This window comes from Salvelinus namaycush, chromosome 18 (genome assembly GCF_016432855.1).
Source record: "Salvelinus namaycush isolate Seneca chromosome 18, SaNama_1.0, whole genome shotgun sequence".
NCBI classification, from domain to species: Eukaryota; Metazoa; Chordata; class Actinopteri; order Salmoniformes; family Salmonidae; genus Salvelinus; species Salvelinus namaycush.
The window spans coordinates 19,127,137-19,147,783 of NC_052324.1; positions in this window are offsets into that span (position 1 = coordinate 19,127,137).

Below are 20,647 nucleotides of genomic sequence, written 5' to 3' on the forward strand. Positions count from 1 at the left end.
GCCTGTGTTTCAATGTATGCTGATGATTCAACACTATACACTTCAACTACTACAGCAAGTAAAATAACTGTAACACTTAAAGAGCTGCAGTCAGTTTCAGAATGGGTGGCAAGAAATAAGTTAGTACTGAATATTTCAAAAACTAAAAGCATTGTAGTTGGGACAAATCATTCACTATACCCTAAGAATCATCTAAATCTTGTAATGAATAATGTGCCCATTAAGCAAGTTGAGGAGACTAAACTGCTTGGATTGGTCCTGGATTGTAAACTATCATGGTCAAAACATATTGATGCAACAGTAGCTAAGATGGGGCGAAGTCTGTCCATAATAAAGTGCTGTTCTGCCTTGTTAACAGCGCTATTGACAAGGCAGGTCCTACAGGCCCTAGTTTTGTCGGACCTGGACGACTGTCCAGTCGTGTGGTCAGGTGCCACGCGACTGGACAGAACAGGCCCAGAACAGGACAGCACGGCTGCCTCTTAAATGTACATGGGGAGCTAACATTAATATGTCAATCTGTCCTGGCTCAAAATATAGGAGATTGACTTTATCACTGCTTGTATTTGTGAATGTATTTACATGTTGAATGCACCGACACCCATGCATACCCCACAAGACATGCCACCAGAGGTCTCTTCACAGTCCCCAAGTCTAGAACAGACTATAGGAGGCACACATTACTACATAGAACTCTATTCCACATCAAGTAACTCATGCAAGCAGTTAAATCAGATTGAAAAACCCTAGATAAAAACACACCTTATGGAACAGCAGGGACTGTGAAGAGGCACACACACACACACAAATGATAACGTACGCACTATACACACACGTACACATGGATTATGTGTTGTAGATATGTGGTAGTAGAGTAGTGGCCTGGGGACACACATTTAATGTGTTGTGAAATGTAATGTTATGTTTTTAATTGTATATAACTGCCTTAATTTTGCTGGACCCCAGGAAGAGTAGCTGCTGCTAATGGGGATCCATAATAAAAACAAATGTTGCTCCAAAGACAAACATATGCACTAGCACAGCTTTATGCTTGCTTCTTTCCCTTCAAATTCTATTCAAATGTGGCTGTTAAGGTGTACTGCTGCCTTAGAACTGATGGAACGGTGTGATTCATTTGGGATAAAACAAAGATAAAAAGAAAATTAGGAGAGAGTACGTCAGTTCACAGTACTTACACTAAGGAGCTTGGGATTGCGATCTTATATTGAAGTCCGTATGTATTATAATGCAATAAATATTTTTATTAGAATGAAGATGACACAGGACATTATATCCAGTGACTAGCCTTATTTTGTTTAAAGCAAGCTCTTCAAGTGAGTAATTTATAGGAAACAATAATCACATTTCTTGGTACAGGTACTCTTGTTGTGTATACCTGCAATTCATTCACCATTAGCCATCATCTTTGTTAAGATATACAATCTAATGTCTACCACGGATGTTAAAGGAGGCACAGATACAATAGTCTGGTACTGTCAACAATCATCACCTGATATCTGTCTTACAAACTCACAGTAAACAATGATGTATATCATTCAACTATGCATAATGCTTGTGTGGCACAGTAGTCCAAGGTACAGGGTCCAGTAAAACCGAAGTACAGTCATGGCAAAAAGTTTTGAGAATGATACAAATATACATTTTCACAAAGTCTGCTGCCTCAGTTTGTATGATGGCAATTTGCATATACTCCAGAATGTTATGAAGAGTGATCAGATGAATTGCAATTAATTGCAAAGTCCCTCTTTGCCATGCAAGTGAATTGAATCCCCCAAAAACATTTAATCTGCATTTCAGCCCTGCCACAAAAGGACCAGCTGACATTATGTCAGTGATTCTCTCGTTAACACAGGTGTGAGGACAAGGCTGGAGATCACTCTGTCATGCTGATTGAGTTCGAATAACAGACTGGAAGCTTCAAAAGGAGGGTGGTGCTTGGAATCATTGTTCTTCCTCTGTCAAACATGGTTACCTGCAAGGAAACACGTGCCGTCATCATTGCTTTGCACAAAAATGGCTTCACAGGCAAGGACATTGCTGCCAGTAAGATTGCACCTAAATCAACCATTTATCGGATGATCAAGAACTTCAAGGAGAGCGGTTCAATTGTTGTGAAGAAGGCTTCAGGGCGCCCAAGAAAGTCCAGCAAGCGCCAGGACCGTATCCTAAAGTTGATTCAGCTGCGGGATCGGAGCACCACCAGTACAGAGCTTGCTCAGGAATGGCAGCAGGCAGGTGTGAGTGCATCTGCACGCACAGTGAGGCGAAGACTTTTGGAGGATGGCCTGGTGTCAAGAAGGGCAGCAAAGAAGCCACTTCTCTCCAGGAAAAACATAAGGGACAGACGGATATTCTGCAAAAGGTACAGGGATTGGACTGCTGAGGACTGGGGTAAAGTCATTTTCTCTGATGAATCCCCCTTCCGATTGTTTGGGGCATCGGGAAAAAAGCTTGTCCGGAGAAGACAAGGTGAGCGCTACCATCAGTCCTGTGTCATGCCAACAGTAAAGCATCCTGAGATCATTCATGTGTGGGGTTGCTTCTCAGCCAAGGGAGTGGGCTCACTCACAATTTTGCCTAAGAACACAGCCATGAATAAAGAATGGTACCAACACATCCCCCGAGAGACACTTCTCCCAACCATCCAGGAACAGTTTGGTGATGAACAATGCCTTTTCCAGCATGATGGAGCACCTTTCCATAAGGCAAAAGTGATAACTAAGTGGCTCGGGGGAACAAAACATTGATATTTTGGGTCCATGGCCAGGAAACTCCCCAGACCTTAATCCCATTGAGAACTTGTGGTCAATCCTCAAGAGGCGGGTGGACAAACAAAAACCCACAAATTCTGACAAACTCCAAGCATTGGTTATGCAAGAATAGGCTGCCATCATTCAGGATGTGGCCCAGAAGTTAATTGACAGCATGCCAGGGCGGATTGCAGAGGTCTTGAAAAAGAGGGGTCAACATTGTAAATATTGACTCTTTGCATCAACTTCATGTAATTGTCAATAAAAGCCTTTGACACTTATGAAATGGTTGTAATTATACTTTTATACAGTATTCCATAGTAACATCTGACAAAAATATCTAAAGACACTGAAGCAGCAAACTTTGCGAAAATTTATATTTGTGTCATTCTCAAAACTTTTGGCCACGACTATACAATGACAACTGACTTGATCATAATTCTAGATGGTAGAGTGATATTTCATCAAATATAAAGGTTACATGCAGCTGTCATATTTCAATATTGCTTTCTGACATGAAAACTCAATTTTGCTTGCAACCAAGGAACAATGTATACTGTACTGTATTGTTGGTGTAAAATGACTCAACACATTTTGTCTGTACATAAAATATATTTGTAATATAATGTAACAAAGCTAACATGTATCACTATACAGTTGCAATAAACGATGTGCAGCTTCTTTGCTTTTCTTTGGGAGTTCTTGCTTTATGTACAGACATTCTGTTGTATGATCTTGTATATGTTCATGTGTCTTGGATCTAGTATTACAGGCCATACACACACACAGAGAGAGATAGATAGACTGATAGACAGAGAGAGAGAGAGAGAATGTCTGAGAGGCCGAGCCAGACAGGGCATGGCTCCATGGAGATTAAGCTAATTACAGACAGTCTGCGATGAAGATGTCAGCTAGCTGCTCTCCTCTCCTGTGGACAATATTAGGCCACGTGTGACTAAGGAGACAGAGCCACTGTCTCTGTCTCTGACGTAGCATTTACCAACCACAGGGCCAGTGGAACATGGGATGACAAATGAAACCTGACAGCCTGTAAAACCCCAGGCATGCTACAGTCCCTTACCCTCACAGCAGACAGTGCTTTTATTTGACTGAACCAGGGATTTCCAAACCAGGGTGGAAAATGACGAGAAAGAGAGAGAGAAGCACATTCACGGACTAATGGCAAACTGTTAAGCAAGCCATTTGTAATGCAGTCTGATATTTCCCTTTAGGAGAGATATGACAGGACATTCATGCATTAAGAAACTATAACGGTATATCAAAACTTAGTAGATGGATATTGCCCATCTCTAGAGAAAGGATAAGCATGTTTACACTGCAATCAAAAGAGTTTCATCCAATGTTTTTCATCTGAACATCCTTTGCAGCCATCCAATGAAATGTATCAAAAAGAACCATCCCACTGAGCAAAAAACTATTCAATCGTTGTTTCCATGTCATTTCAACACCAAAAATATATGTTCTGATGTTGAATCAACGTGGAAAACGAATTGGATTTGCAAAAAGTCATCAACGTAATGACATTGTCTTTTTTTCACTGACATTTTTACCTAATCCAATGACATAGTGCATTTTTTTGTGAATTTACATTAGTTGACAACTCAATCAAATGTAAATCAAAACTAGACGTTAAACTGACATCTGTGCCCAGTGGGATCGGTTATTCGTGTCCAAACGAATAATAAACAGAGAAAAAACTTGATGAGCATGTTCATTTATAACAGCTCTTAATTAAGAATAAAATCATCTAAAATACGTTAGCACAGCCACCTAGCATGCTAGCAGCCACCTAGCATGCTAGCAGCCACCTAGCAAAATTATGATAATGCCCTTTTAGTGTAAGAGCTGTTTGAACAGACCGCCTGCAATTTCTGCCTGTTTAAGCTATAAGAAAGAGAGTTCCAACCCTCTATGCCAATAACAGCTAGTTTTCTCCTTCCCACTCAGACCACTCCTAGACAGTCCTAGCAAAATCCTTGCTTGAGAAATTGCTCGTGGCTAAGAAGCTATTTTTGTTTGCTTTTGACCATTTTAATTGAAAACAATCACAGTAAGGTAATTACTTGTCCAGAAATGATTTGATATTGAGATAAAAACGGCTTAAGGTGAATTTCCTGCAATTCTACACATTTTACCATGAGGAGTTGCGAAAATGTTGCAGTTTTAAAGCAAGCTTTCTGCATTTCTACACATTTTACCATGGGGAGTTATGAAAATGTTGCAGTTTTAAAGCAAGCTTTCTGCATTTCTACACATTTTACCATGGGGAGTTGCGAAAATGTTGCAGTTTTAAAGCAAGCTTTCTGCATTTCTACACATTTTACCATGGGGAGTTATGAAAATGTTGCAGTTTTAAAGCAAGCTTTCTGCATTTCTACACATTTTACCATGGGGAGTTATGAAAATGTTGCAGTTTTAAAGCAAGCTTTCTGCATTTCTACACATTTTACCATGGGGAGTTATGAAAATGTTGCAGTTTTAAAGCAAGCTTTCTGCATTTCTACACATTTTACCATGGGGAGTTATGAAAATGTTGCAGTTTTAAAGCAAGCTTTCTGCATTTCTACACATTTTGCTATGGGGCAGAGAGAAGAAATTTGCAGTTTTTCAGCTAACAGTTGGTATTCGGCCATGATTACTACAAGTTTAGATAGCTGGCTAGACTAACTTACCAATCTAACATTTTTTTCCTGAAATGGCTAATTGAGTGAATGTCAGTGACTGACATGACAAGAGTAAAACTCCTGATGCACAACCACATGTTTTAATTGCACCTTGTGTATTCCACTATTCTATTTTTGTATGATTATAGATATTTTCCTCAAACAATAAAAAACATACATAAACAAAAGACAAACAGACGCACACAAATTCCAACAAACATCAATAACATGACACACTGCACAGACCCACATGTTCCCACCTCAACTATACACATCACATATGTCTCACAACCACACTCCCCCTCATTCTTCATCCCCTGTAACTTTCCAGTTTTTGCCATATGGCCTCAAATTGCACTGTTCTATTTTTATCTGTAGCCCACACCTTTTCAATATTTAAATTATAGTACATTTGACCCATCCACTGTTGTAGTGATGGAGGATCATTTGATTTCCAGTTTTTAAGTAGTTGAGAAAAGTATGGTCCTCCCCATTGGGTATCTGACCGTAACCTCATATGCCGTGTCTTGAAATATGCAGATAGACAGTTTAAAAGTAAACTTATATTGTAACATTTCTGACTGCCAACGTTCTAACTTCGCCCATAACTTTTTGACTTTATAGCACTCCCGGAAGGCATGAATTATTAAGTTCTTGTTAGTTTTACACTTAAGACATGACTCTGCTGTTGTGCTGTAGAATTTGTGAATTAGGTTGGTTGTATAATACATTCTATACATTAGTTTATAATGGATTAAGCGTAGATTTTCATTAACTGTAATTCATGTTTGTTCATTATGTTCCAACACTCCCTCCATCTTGTGCTAATATCAGTTATTTTAAAGTCTTGGTTCCAATAGTTTATATATTTTCTAAGAGATTGTCAGTTGGTTAGGCTCTCTGTAAGGTTGTGTATATCTCATCATATGAGTATATTTTCTGACTCAAATAAGATTCCCTCAACATTGCTTTGATTTTCTAAAGCTTTCAGGTCAAAACTTAGTGATTTAAAACTTAAGTTGCATATTTGAAAATGGCTTCATTGGTCAGTCCAAAATTGCTTTTTAATTCTGTTATGGAAATAATTGTATTTCCTATTACCATGTAATTACCACGGTTTCTATGCCTTTAGTTTTTCATGTGGGCCAATTTATCTGTGGATTCTGAAAATGAAAGTGGATGGCCATATCCAATAATTATTCCATAGGGGTGTTTTTTTGGGCGTGATATTGGTTCTTGTAGAATCCATTTAATTTTCTTCCATGTTGTTATAGTGTTCTTCACTAAGAAGTTGTTCATGTTCAAGATTCTGGGGATGAGCATGCACATCTTCAGTATGTAATATTAATAATAATACATTTTATTTGGTGGATGCCTTTCAGGGTACTCAAGGACATCTTACATTAAAAGTAGGCCTACATACAAGCAAGTGCAGTATATAAGATCATGAAATCATTTGCATTAATCAAAGTAAAATTTGTATCAAATTTTTATCAAAGGACCAGACTAAACAGATAAAAAGAGGATGAAGGGTTGGGTAACAAAATTGGTAGAGGATACGAACCCAGTTTAGGGTAAGGTTGTGGGTTGGGGGGGACACATAGGGATACATACAGTGCATTCGGAAAACATTCAGACCCCTTGACTTTTTCTACATTTTGTTACGTCACAGCCGTATTCTAAAATGGATTGAATAGTTTTCCCCCCCACCTCAATCTACATACAATACCCCATAATGACAAAGCAAAATCTGTTTTTTTGAAATTTTTGCAAACAAAAATAAATAACGGAAATATCACATTTGCATTAGTATTCAGACCCTTTATTCAGTACTTTGTTGAAGCACCTTTGGCAGCGATAACAGTATTGAGTCTTCTTGGGTATGACGCTACAAGCTTGGCACATCTGTATTTGGGGAGTTTCTCCCATTCTTTTCTGCAGATCCTCTCAAGCTCTATCAGGTTGGATGGGGAGCGTCGCTGCACAGCTATTTTCAGGTCTCCCCAGAGATGTTTGATCAGGCTCTGGCTGGGCCACTCAAGGACATTCAGAGACTTGTCCCGAAGCCACTCCTGCGTTGTCTTGGCTGTGTGCTTCGGGTCGTTGTCCTGTTGGAAGGTGAAACTTCGCCCCAGTCTGAGGTCCTGAGCAGCCTGGAGCAGGTTTTCATCAAGGATCTCTCTGTACTTTGCTCTGTTCATCTTTCCCAACTTGTTTTTTAGCGTACTGTATTATACTAAAATACGTACTAAAATAGTGTAATTTTTTTATAAACCCAGTTTCATTAATATGTATCAAGTATGGTAATAGTTTTGCCATTATTTTATTGTTGCAATTTATTACATTTCAGGGTCTATAATCTGTAGGACACTTTTCCTGAAATAACTGTTAGATACATGGAACTCGGAAGCACTGAATTGAGTGACTTGTGTTATTTAAGTAAATTGGGATGCTACTTTGTCCCAGAATATGAAATACAATTCTATGGGAAAGCTTTTCTGAGTGCAAATGTTTTAACAGTGTCTAACATTTTGGGGTGATTTCCATTTTTGCTGATAGTTGCTTCAGGGTTATTGAGTCTAAGGCGGCAGTAGGATCAGTCCAACTGTTATTTTAAATAGATTTTAATAGAATCTTTTAAAATTGTTATTAATAGCATTGTTGTTTCTAATTAAAGCATCTGTATCCTTATCTTTGAAAATTATAACTAGTTTGGCATGTATTGGTTTTGTGAGGTGTTTACCAGGTTTACTTCCCATTAAATAGTATGCTTTATTTGAGTTTAACCTGGAGTTGTTGGCCCTCTTCAAAAGTAAAAGATCGTATTCCTGCTTAAGTTCAGAAATGGTATATTCTTCTTTACCTTGTAAAGATGTTTTACAGGCCTTTTCTAATATAGTGATTTATTTATCTTTCATTTTAATTTCTAACTCAGATTTAATTTTAGCTGAGTATAAGATTATCATTCCCCGAATGTATACCTTAAAAGCATCCCAAATGTTGTCGGGGTCAGCTTTTCTTTGTCCTCTATGTCTAGATTTATAATGATAAAGGTCTTTATTTTTTCGTTTACATATTTAATGTCTTGAAAATGCTCGTTCTCCATATTCTGTCAGTGTGTATCTTTCTGTTGGTGTAAGTATGATACAGGAGAATGATCCGATATCACTTTATCATCGATTTTAGAACCAAGTATATTGTTGAGCGCAATTTTGGAGAAAACAAATGCAGTCATTTTGTGAATAGCTTTTCTTACTTTGAGAAAAAAAGAGAGACATTTTCAGAGTTCGGAATAATCTCCAGGTGTCCTGTGAAATACTTGTAGAGATGACATTTTTCAGCCTCTTTGGAGATTCCATGAATTTCCCTTTAGTATTGCTACGTCTGTCTAACTTGTTGAATGCTTGATTTAGGTCACCTGCTGAAATAATAGTATCTGTCTGGGTTTGATCTAATATAGCTTGAATTCTATCTAAAAAATACCAGGTTTCCCCTGGGAAATACACAATGAAATCAATGTGTATTTTTCCCCCATGTAAGGTACAATTCAATGCTGGGATATAAGGAAAAAGGGTGTATTCGTATTCATCAAGATGCCTACACCTCTGCTGTTACTACATTAGGTGGCAGCATAGGCCTCTCCAACCCAGCTCCTCTTTAAATATTCAATTTCTCCTTTTTTGAAGTGCTCGTCCAGAAAAAACATCTGCTGACAAGCTATTTAAATGTTCAAGGCTTCCATTAAAGAACTGTCTGTGTTCTGTTAGATAGGTAACTCTTTATCCACAATATAGCAGGGGGTGTAAAGCCATAACACATATGTTTTTCCAGCAGCAGACTATGGTCGATAATGTCAAAAGGCGCACTGAATTCTAACAAAACAGCCCCACAATCTTTTTATTATCAATTTATCTCAGCCAATCATCAGTCATTTGTGTAAGTGCTGTGCTTGTTGAATGTACTTCCCTATAAGCATGCTGAAAGTCTTATCAATTTGATTACAGTCAAATAGCATTGTATCTGGTCAAACACTATTTTTCCCCAAAGCTTTGTGTTCAGGGTTGCTAACAGGCTGATTGGTTGGCTATTTGAGCCAGTAAAGGGGCTTTACTATTCTTGGGTAGCTGAATTACTTTTGCTTCCTTCCAGGCCTGAGGGTACACACTTTCTAGTAGGCATAGATTGAAGATATGGCAAATAGTAGTGGCAATATCGTCCTCTATTATCCTCCGTATTTTTCCATCCAAGTTGTCAGACCCCGGTGGCTTGTCATTGTTGATAGACAACAGTAATTGTTTTACTTCTTCCACACTCACTTTACGGAATTCAAAAATAAAATAGTCTTTCATAATTTGATCAGCTTAATTTGGGTGTATAGTGTCAACGTTTGTTGCTGGCATGTCATGCCTAAGTTTGCTAATCTTGCCAATGAAAAAAATCATTAAAGTAGTTGGCAAAATCAGTGTTTTTTTTTGATTCAATGAATGATGGAGTTGAGTTTGCCTTTTTGGCCATAATTTCATTTAAGGTGCTCCAAAGCTTTTTAGTATCATTCTATATGTCATTTCACCTTGTTTCATAGTGTAGTTTCCTCTTATTTTTATTCAGTTTAGTCACATGATTTCTCAATTTGCAGTATGTTTGCCAATTGGTTGTGCAGCCAGACTTATTTGCCTTTCCTTTTGCCTCAGTACCAGTCCAAAGTTTGGACACACCTACTCATTCCAGGGTTTTCTTTATTTAATAAACTCCTATAAAAATGGTAGACTTTCAGATACTCAACAAGAAGGTCTGATTTCATTACAACTAAAACAGGACCCAGGTGGTAAGTATAAAGGTCCAGTCCATTTAAAAAACTGGAGGCCTCTTACACTTCAATGTTGTGATGCGAAAATATAATAAAAAAGGTTTTACCAGATATTGTTCATCCTGATAAGACAGAGTTTTTTACATGAAGGACATAATTGAGATATTATGCAACAATTACTTGATACAATTTATTATGAAACATCAAAGATATCAGGCCTGGTCTTCATAGCAGATTTTGAAAAGGCGTTTGATAAAATATGACTAGAATTTATATAAAAATACCTGGATTACTTTAATTTCAGTGAATCTTTTATACAATGGGTTAAAGTTATGTACAGCAACCCCAGATGTAAAATAGTAAATAATGGTTACTTCTCAGAAAGTATTGAGATTTTAAGAGGAGTAAAATAAGGCTGGTCATTGTCTCCAAATCTATTTATTATGGCCATTGAAATGCTAGCTATTAAAATTAGATCCAACAAGAACATCAAGGGGTTAGAAATCCAGGGGATAAAAACAAAAGTGTCCATGTATGCCGATGACTCCAGTTTTTTCTTAAGTCCGCAATCTTGATCCCTGCACAGTCTCATTGAAGATCTTGATATTTTTTATAGACTGGACTAAAACCTAAATATGACAAGAGTACCATATTACATATTGGATAGTTAAAAGACACAGTGTTTACACTACCTTGTAGTTTACCAATAAAATGGGCACATGGTGAATGGTGAAGTATACATACTTGGTATTCACTTACCACAAAAAAATTCAATAGAAAGTTAGCAAAAATAGATATGATTCTGCAACCATGGAAAGGTAGATACTTGTCTATTTATAGAAAATAATCACATTGATTAACTCTTTGGTCCTATCAGAGTTAACCTACCTACGAACGGCGCTGCCTACTCCAGACGACTAACTTTTTAAAATTATATGAGCAAAAATATTTTTCATTTTATTTGTTACGCTAAGCCAGAAAAAATTAAACGTGCCTGTTTATATGATTAATATGAGTTTGGGGGGCTAAAATGATTAAATATTAAAGCTTCACTCATACTTAAGTTATACTTAAACCCAAAATGGTTCTCCAGTAGATTATTAAGAAAGACTCATCCTTTGTTAAAAAATTGCCTTTTTGCCTTTATACAGATTACAACTTCTCATTTCCGACTAATTGAAAACTATATTTTGTTTAAAAGTATCGTTCTTTCTTAAAGAAGCCATACAAAGCTAGTTACAATTTCAGTTTTATCCTCCAGAAAATAAAAATATTACAACAAATGTTATGGTTAAACTCAGATATACTGATTAAAAAAACATTCTTCATGGAATTAAAAAATATATATATTTACTAAGAAACGGTGGAGTTATGTAACATATGCAGCTATCGAAAAGATATGGAAATGTCTGCTCAATCCAAACTTAGAACCAAGTGATTGCAGCATTAACACAAAAATGGAGAACGAAAGCGGAAAATGGAGAAAGTAGGGAACTTGTTTGCCTGCCATATATTAAAGATTCAAATTGGCTGAAAGGAATTGGCATAAATAGAAAAATATACCAGTTTCATTTGAGGACATAGATGTTGACAGCTACGCCACAAAGATTGCAAAATAAACGGGAAGAGATTTTCGATGTACCGATTCCATGACACATGGTATATGAACTGATACAAAAAACTACACTTGATTCATCACTTCAAGTTTTTCCATTTAAATTATACAAAATTATTACCACCAACAGAATGCTATATATATATAGTGCATACAACAATCTCAGCTCTGTAGATTTTGCTGCGAAGAGACAGAATCACAAGATTATTTATTCTGGTATTGACCCTTTGTTTCTGGTCACAGGTTCAGGAATGGATAAAAATCACATTCACTGAAAATGAACCTTACAAATAGCAGTGTTTGGCGATTTGGAAAGCCATAGTCAATCAATAAATAACATAATACTCGTAGGAAAGGTTTCCATCGTTAGCTCACAATCTGTGGACACTATACGATTAGAAAGGTTCAAAATGTATGTAAAACATCACAGCACAATTGAAAAATATATGGCACATGGAATCCAAACGAGGGTAGTCTATGGTGATAGGTGGGATGGGCTGAGAGTAGCTGAGGGGTGGGATAAAAGAGCGTATGTTTGGTAATGTGTTATGTGATTGCTTTCTATAAAAGTACAATGTATGCAAAATATGTATGTAAAATGTATGTATATGTAACAAAAAAGCTGTAGAAAACAAAGCTGTGTCCCCCGAAGAGGGGTAAAAAAAAAAAAATCCATTAAATTCCGTCAGTTTAAGCTAGAGATATCAGTTTTGCATGGGCTGCGTCTCAATCCATCACATCCGCCTATGTCGGCCTTCCGCATTTGTCAGACCGTGAGACATCCCAAAAATGGAAAACGTCTGGCCTACAAACTAATATGACCACTATGGAAAGATGAGAATCCCACAAACATGACGGTGTTCTCCGTTTCCCGACAAGTTTCACGTGACTTGACCGAAGGTAACCCATACAAATGAATGGAAGTATGGAAGTAGTTGTGTGTCACATATCAGCATAGACCGATGAGACAGGACAAATTAAGACAAGCTCATCCTCCCCCTTTCATGTTCAGGTCTCTGCCAGAAGAGCACAAATACAATTTCTTATGTAACAGTCTATGTCCAAGGTGGACTGTAAAGCTGCTCTGACAGTGGGCTGGCTCTCAATCAGCTATTCACTCACACTGAGTTGAGTAAGCACATCCAGCCTGGTGAAGAACCAACCAACCTGCTGGGTCAAGAATCTACTAGAGTGGCACTCAGAAACAGGCCTAAACATGTCATCTCTTCAACCTTAAGCAAGAACTCATATGCTCAGGTCTAAGCAGATCTGTTTATCTTCAAATTGTATCTCGGTAAGTGAAATGGTATAAGAGAGTTCCATTTATGGATCTAAATCTGAGGAGCGAGGTATATCATGGACATGAATGTGAGTGTAGCCTAACTGTCAGCTAAATATAGTGTCAGCTCATCAGCCAGCTTCAACTTTGCCAAAACAGAGTTACAGTAGGTGTCTCATCGTCTCCATAAACAGAACAGCCACTCCGGCTGCCGCTGCGTCTGTTTGAGGTGACACCACAATGGAAAAACCCATTCAGTGAGGCTGACAGAGTCCCCACCGCCACTGCATCCTCCCAAACAGACAAAACCATGTTCTAGTGTTGAATCTGCATATACACATATAATGATGCTGACTGACTCATATTGCTGTTCAGGCTCATTGATGCCAGTATCTCCCTGAGGTTCCAAGAGATCTTAATACCTCATACATCAATGGCTGTGGCAGGGCATTGAGAGATCATTTCCATTAGATGCATTTCATGGCTCCCTGCAGTCAGTCTTTGTGGCTTTGGGCCTAAAGGCCATGTAGCAGGAGTGTATCAGTGCATGTCTGTCTGTAGAGCAGTGTACGTGTAGTCAGGGTTGGAAAGGTTACTTTCTAAATGTAATCCGTTACAGTTACCTGTCCAAATTTGTAATCAGTAAAGTAACTTTTGGATTACCCAAACTCAGTAACGTAATCTGATAACTCTACCTACATGTACATATTACCTCAATTACCTCGACACCGGTACCCCCTGTATATAGACCCGGTATTGTTATTTACTGTTGCTCTTTAATTATTTGTTATTCTTATCTTTTACTTTTTGGGGGGTATTTTTGCTGGCCATACATTTTACTTTAAGGGTTGGGTATGTAGGCTTCTTCTGACACATGATTAAATGATATCTTTACATTGAAAACCAAAGTCTTTCAGAACTCCAGTCATTCCAGTAAGTGTTATACCACTTGATCTTCAAGAACAGGACTTGGAAATATGGAAGTATAGATTAGCCAAATTGTTTAACCTGAGCATGACCCCAAAACTAAGGACCTATTAGCCAGTCCTACTCTGTTGTTTATGATTGTTGTCATGGAGGACTGATTGGGCTCATTGATTCCAGTTGAACAATAAATGCTGCCCTCATGGAATGGCATGCTTTGAGCACTACTGAAAATTATTTACATGTGAAAAATGAATGCCATATGCTGCATTTGCTATAGGCCTATGGTTTACCTTTTTGTTGGTGACATTTAGATATCTTGATAATATGCAACTGTTTAAAGGGCAAATCTACAGATGAAACAATAACAAAATGGACACCCCGCCTCTGTTTTGGTAAAAAGCTGAGGGATGGGCCTGGAGAAATGCAACCACTAAGATTAATAGACAGAGCTATGGATGCAAGGACTGAACATCCATGATATCGAAATGATTGTTTTAGCATTTTATGAAGCTATACAGTGATTGTTTACATTTAAAATGTTTACAAACATTGGAGAAAAACAAGCTTATATTTAAGGTTCTCGTGGAGTGTGACAGTTTAACTAAGCTCATGAGGCATTTATGTTATATTTTTCAAGATTCAATGGATATATTTATAAACTGGGTGGTTCGAGCACTGAATGCTGATTGGCTGACAGCCGTGGTATATCAGACCGTATTCCACAGGTATGACAAAACATTTATTTTTACTGCTCTAATTAGTTGGTAACCAGTTTATAATAGCAATAACGCAACTCAGAGGTTTGTGGTATACGGCTAGTATACCACAGATAAGGGCTGTATCCAGGCACTTACGCGTTGCGTCGTGCATAAGAACAGCCCTTAGCCGTGGTATATTGGCCATATACCACACCTCCTAGTGCCGTATTGCTTAAATAAGTCCAAAAATGGATATAGCAACTACATATTGCCCTTTTAAGTGTATCAAAAGTGTGTGAGTTTGAGCACGTTTCCATTAGGACTATGGATTTAAAAAAATTATCAGCATGAATTAGATTGAGCAATGAAAGCCCATAGGTTGGGATCCGCACTATGCAGCTGTTGCAAGAGCGCATATTTCACTGCCTGTCCACTGGTTTCAAAAACAATGATTGATAAGCAGCTTAAAGTTCTTGAATTCAACCATTATTGGGTTCAAATACACATTTAGATTTGTGAACAGCCATCCACAACAACCACAACAACCAGCAATCCAACAACCACAAGACGCAAATAGCTAAATGAGAGAGCAGCAGTGTGATTCACATCAATGCGCTAACGTAGATATCAATAATAAGTGATATCCGTATCACCGTAGACTACACCACTACTGTCATCCTTACCTCCAAGTGTTTGTTTATTCAAGTTGGATAATCTTTTGGATGCCGACAGCAGTCGCACCATTGGAAGACATACCTTGAACTGTAGCCTACAAAAGCCTACTCATGCTCTTTTCCCGTGATCCATCATACACATTTGGTGTGTTATCATAGTGATCTCTGACTTGTGGCCAGACTCACTCAGGTGGAACACTTTTTCAATGCAAATTTTTCAATGCTGATTTTCGTTACTCCCCAACAGAGTGTAAAATATTTTTTTCCCCAGAACATCCTTTCTGAATTTAAAAGTAATCCCCGAAATAATCTAGTTTTTCAAAAGTATCTGTAATCTGATTACAGTATTTTTTCTGGTAATGTAACAAATTACAGTTACCGTTTTTGTAATCCCTTTACATGTAATCAGTTATATGTAAGGGATTACAAAAAATGGTAACTATAATTTGTTACGTTAGCAAAAAAAAATATTGTATTACTTTAAAAAAAATATATTACTTTTAAATTCAGAAAGGATGTTTTGCGAAAAAAATATTTACACTTCTCTGTTTCTCAATGACATTGAAATCAGCATTGAAAAAGTGTTCCACCTGAGCGAGTCTGGCCACAAGTCAGAGACCACTATGAAATCTGTGGTTTTACATTTAATCCATTACTCCCCAACCCTGCATGTAGTAAGGACAAGGAGTGGAACCACAGGAATAAAAACTTTTTAAAAATGTAACCTTTTTAACTAGGCAAGTCAGTTAAGAATTTTTTTTAATTTACAATGACGGCCTAGAAACAGTGGGTTAACTGCCTTGTTCAGGGGCAGAATGACAGATTTTTACCTTGTCAACTCAGGGATTCGATCTAGCAACCTTTCGGTTACTAGCACAACACTCAAACCACTAGGCTACCTGCCGCCCCAAAATGGAATATATACTGAACAAAAATATAAACGCAACATGTAAAGTGTTGGTCCCATGTTTCATGACTTGAAATAAAAGATAGCCCAAATTTTCCATACGCACAAAAAAAGCGTATTTCTCCCAAATGTTGTGCATAAATTTGTTTACATCAGTGTTAGTGATTATTTGTCCTTTGCCAAGATAATTCATCTATCTGACAGGTGTGTCATATCAAGAAGCTGATTAAACAGCATGATCATTACACAGGTGCACCTTGTGCTGGGGATAATAAAAAGCCACTCTAAAATGTGCAGTTTTGTCACACAATGCCACAGCGTGCAATTGGTATGCTGACTACAGTCCACCAGAGCAGTTGCCAGAGAATCTAATGTTAATTTCTCTACCATAAGCAGCCTCCAACATCGTTTTAGAGAAATTGGCAGTACATCCAACTGACCTCACAACCGCAGACCACTTGTAGCCAGCCCAGGACCTCCACATTTGGCTTTTTCACCTGCGGGACCATTTGAAACCAGCCACCCAGACAACTGATGAACAGGTGGTTTTGCACAACCAAATATTTGTTTTAACAAACTGTCAGAAACCATCTTAGGGAAGCTCATCTGCGTGCTCGTTGTCATCACCAAGGTCTGGACCTGTCTGCAGTTCAGCGTCGTAACCGACTTCAGTGGGAAAATGCTCACCTTCGGTGGCCACTGTCACACTGGAGAAGTGTGCTCTACACGGATGAATCCTGGTTTCAACTGTACCGGGCAGATGCCAGACAGCTTGTATGGCGTCGTGTGGGCGAGAGGTTTGCTGATGTCAACGTTGTAGTGCCCCATGGTGGCGGTTTGGTTATGGTATGCGTAGGCATCAGTTACGGACAACGAACACAACTGCATTTTATCGATGGCAATTTGAATATGCAAAGATACCGTGACGAGATCCTGAGGATGATTGTTGTGCCATTCATCCGCCGCCATCACCTCATGTTTCAGCATGATAATGCACGGCCCCATGTCGCAAGGATCTGTACACAATTCCTGGAAGCTGAAAATGTCCCAGTTCTTCCATGGCCTGTATACTGACCAGACACCTCACCCATTGAGCATGTTTGGGATGTTCTGGATTGTTTTCTTTTACTGCATCGTTGGGAAGGGCTTGCAAGCAATCACTTCACGGTAAAGTCTACACCCTGTTGTATTCGGGGCATGTGACAAATATAATTTGATTTGATACAAATATTTTGTCTGTGTAGACTACACTGGATTTGTTTCTGTGTGTATGTTTGGAGTGCCAAAAAAAAGGCGGACTCTGCTGTACAGTTGTTTGCAGATACCCCCCTGTATATAGTCTCGCTATTGTTATTTTACTGCTGCTCTTTAATTACTTGTTACTTTTATTTCTTATTCCTATCTGTATTGTTTTTGTTAAACTCGCCCTCCATTTGGTAAATCTGACCCCGTGTTTGTATATTTAAAACCAAAAACCTTTGGACTTTTACTCAAGTAGTATTTTACTGGTTGACCTTCACTTTTATTTGAGTCATTTATATCATATAATATAATTTCATGAGATCACAAGTCCAATACAGCAAATGAAAGATAAACATCTTGTGAATCCAGCCAATATTTCCGATTTTTTAAGTGTTTTACAGCGAAAACACAACATATATTTATGTTAGCTCACCACAATATCCAAAAACACAACGCCATTTTTCCACCGCAAAGGTAGCTTTCACAAAACCCACAAATAGAGATACAATTAATCACTAACCTTTGAAGAACTTCATCAGATGACAGTCTTATAACATCATGTTATACAATACGTTTATGTTTTGTTCGAAAATGTGCATATTTATAGCTACAAATCCTGGTATTACATTGTGAATACAGCGCCATAATGCACCAAATTGTCCGGAGAAATTTTGGACAATCACGTAATCTAACCAAAAAACTCATCATAACCTTTACTAAAAAATACATGTTGTACAGCAAATGAAAGATACACTGGTTCTTAATGCAACCGCTGTGTTAAATAAAAAAATAAAAAACTTTAGTACAAAGTACAGCATGCAATATTGTGAGACAGCGCCCAGCAATTCTCCGCCATGTTGGAGCCAACATATACCACAAAAATATGAAATAACATCATAAATATTCTCTTACCTTTGATGATCTTCCATCAGAATGTAGTGCAAGGAGTCCTATTTCCACAATAAATCGTTTTTGTTTTAGAATGTCCATTTCTTCTGTCGAATTAGCAACTTTGGCTAGCATTGTGCCTCACACGTGTCCATCAACTCTTGGCGCATGGAACGAAAAATTCCAAAAGTCACAATAAACGTCGAATAAACTGGTCAAACTCGGTTGAAAATCCATCTTTATGATGTTTTTCTCATATGTATCCAATAAAGTCCGAGACGGAGCATTTCGTCGTGTATACCTAACGCATTTCAGAAGACAATGTCGTGTTCCCTGGTGCGCAGTTGAATACTGCCAATAGGGCGGACCTGTCACTCCAAAAGCTCTCATTCGGTCTCACATCAAGCTAGACACCCCATTCAACATTCTACTGCCTGTTGACATCTAGTGGAAGGCGTATGAAGTGCATACAGATCCATAAATATAAGGCAATTGAATAGGCAAGCCCTGACACAGAGCCCCATTTTCAGAATTTTCACTTCCTGTTTGGAAGTTTGCTGCCAAATGAGTTCTGTTTTACTCACAGATATAATTCAAACAGTTTTAGAAACTTCAGAGTGTTTTCTATCCAATAGTAATAATAATATGCATATTGTATGATCTAGAACAGAGTACCAGGCCGTTTAATTTGTGCACGATCTTATCCCAAAAGTGAAAACAGCGCCCCCTATTTCCGGAGAGGTTTTAAGGTAACTTTACTTTTACTCAAGTATGACAATTGGGTACTTTTTCCACCACTGCCAGATACTGACTGGTTTTCTGGTCCACGCCCCCACCTTTTTTTTTTAAGGTATCTGCAACCAACAGATGCATATCTGTATTTCCAGTCATGTGAAATACATAAATTATGGCCTATTGAATTTATTTCAATTGACTGATTATATTTTTTGTTCAGTATAATTTAAAAGGCATTTGGTCAATATACAAACAGCTAAAAACAGCCAGCAGTAGTATATCATCAATCTTTATGCCAGCACACCCTCATCTATCACTCTATCACTCTCTCCCCTCCACCTGATGAGCACCAGTGCACACTTAGCTCTCCATCCTTCCCTCTTTACTCAAACTCCACAGGCTTTCAGGCGGACCTTGATAAAATAGTCATGTTTTCCTATTGGCGTTTGAATTACCCCTCACCTCTGCTTCTCCTATCTTTCCATCTCTGTCATGTAGCTTTCACAAAGGTACTGTATCATAAGACAATCTCTGCCTTGCAGTACACTACAGTCTTTGCTGAGCAACCTAGTGAAGGCTGAACCAAGCTGATGAGGGGTTGCTGTGCTGTCAACATAGTTATCTGCCTGCAACAACAATCATGGTACAATACAGCAATTGCAGACAGGTTCTGATCTGAGGCAATGTTTCAGGGAAGCTGAAGAAATTGTGATGGTAATGATGTTTGTTTATGATGATAATTATTAGGTGTAGCTACAGAATCTTCAATCTAGTCTAGCTATTGGTATTTTATTAGGACCCCCATTAGCTGTTGCAAAAGCAGCAGCTACTCTTCCTGGGGTCCACACAAAACATGAAACATAATACAGAATGACATAATACAGAATATCATTAGACAAGAACAGCTCAAGGACAGAACTACATCATTTTTTAAAAAGGCACACAGCCTACATATCAATGCATACACACAAACGATCTAGGTAGCTAGCTACAGTAGCTATCTTTAGTTGCTCTGTGTATGCTAGCTTGACTTGCTAGAAAGTAAGAGAAACAAGTTGAGGAAAAAGTAACTAAACATGTTTTATTATCACCTGAAACAATATGTTTCTCCTGTCTTGACTGAAAAGGCCATATTTTTCAATCTCCCAAAATAAATGCAATCTGACGAGAGACGGGCTCTCCTCCATCTTGCATTATAAACACTACACGGTGAGATAGATCCAGCCACTTGCAAAGTGACGGAAAATTATGAAACACAAAAAGATGAAAAATATTGTTTTATAATTATTTTGCATTGACTTGTCCGAGCAGTAGTGGGGCAAGACTGCATGAAAAGGACGTACAGTCAGTGGAATTCCATCCATGTGTGTACAAGGCGTTAGGCATGTGCAAATGTTTTCTGAAATCTGAACCCATTCAT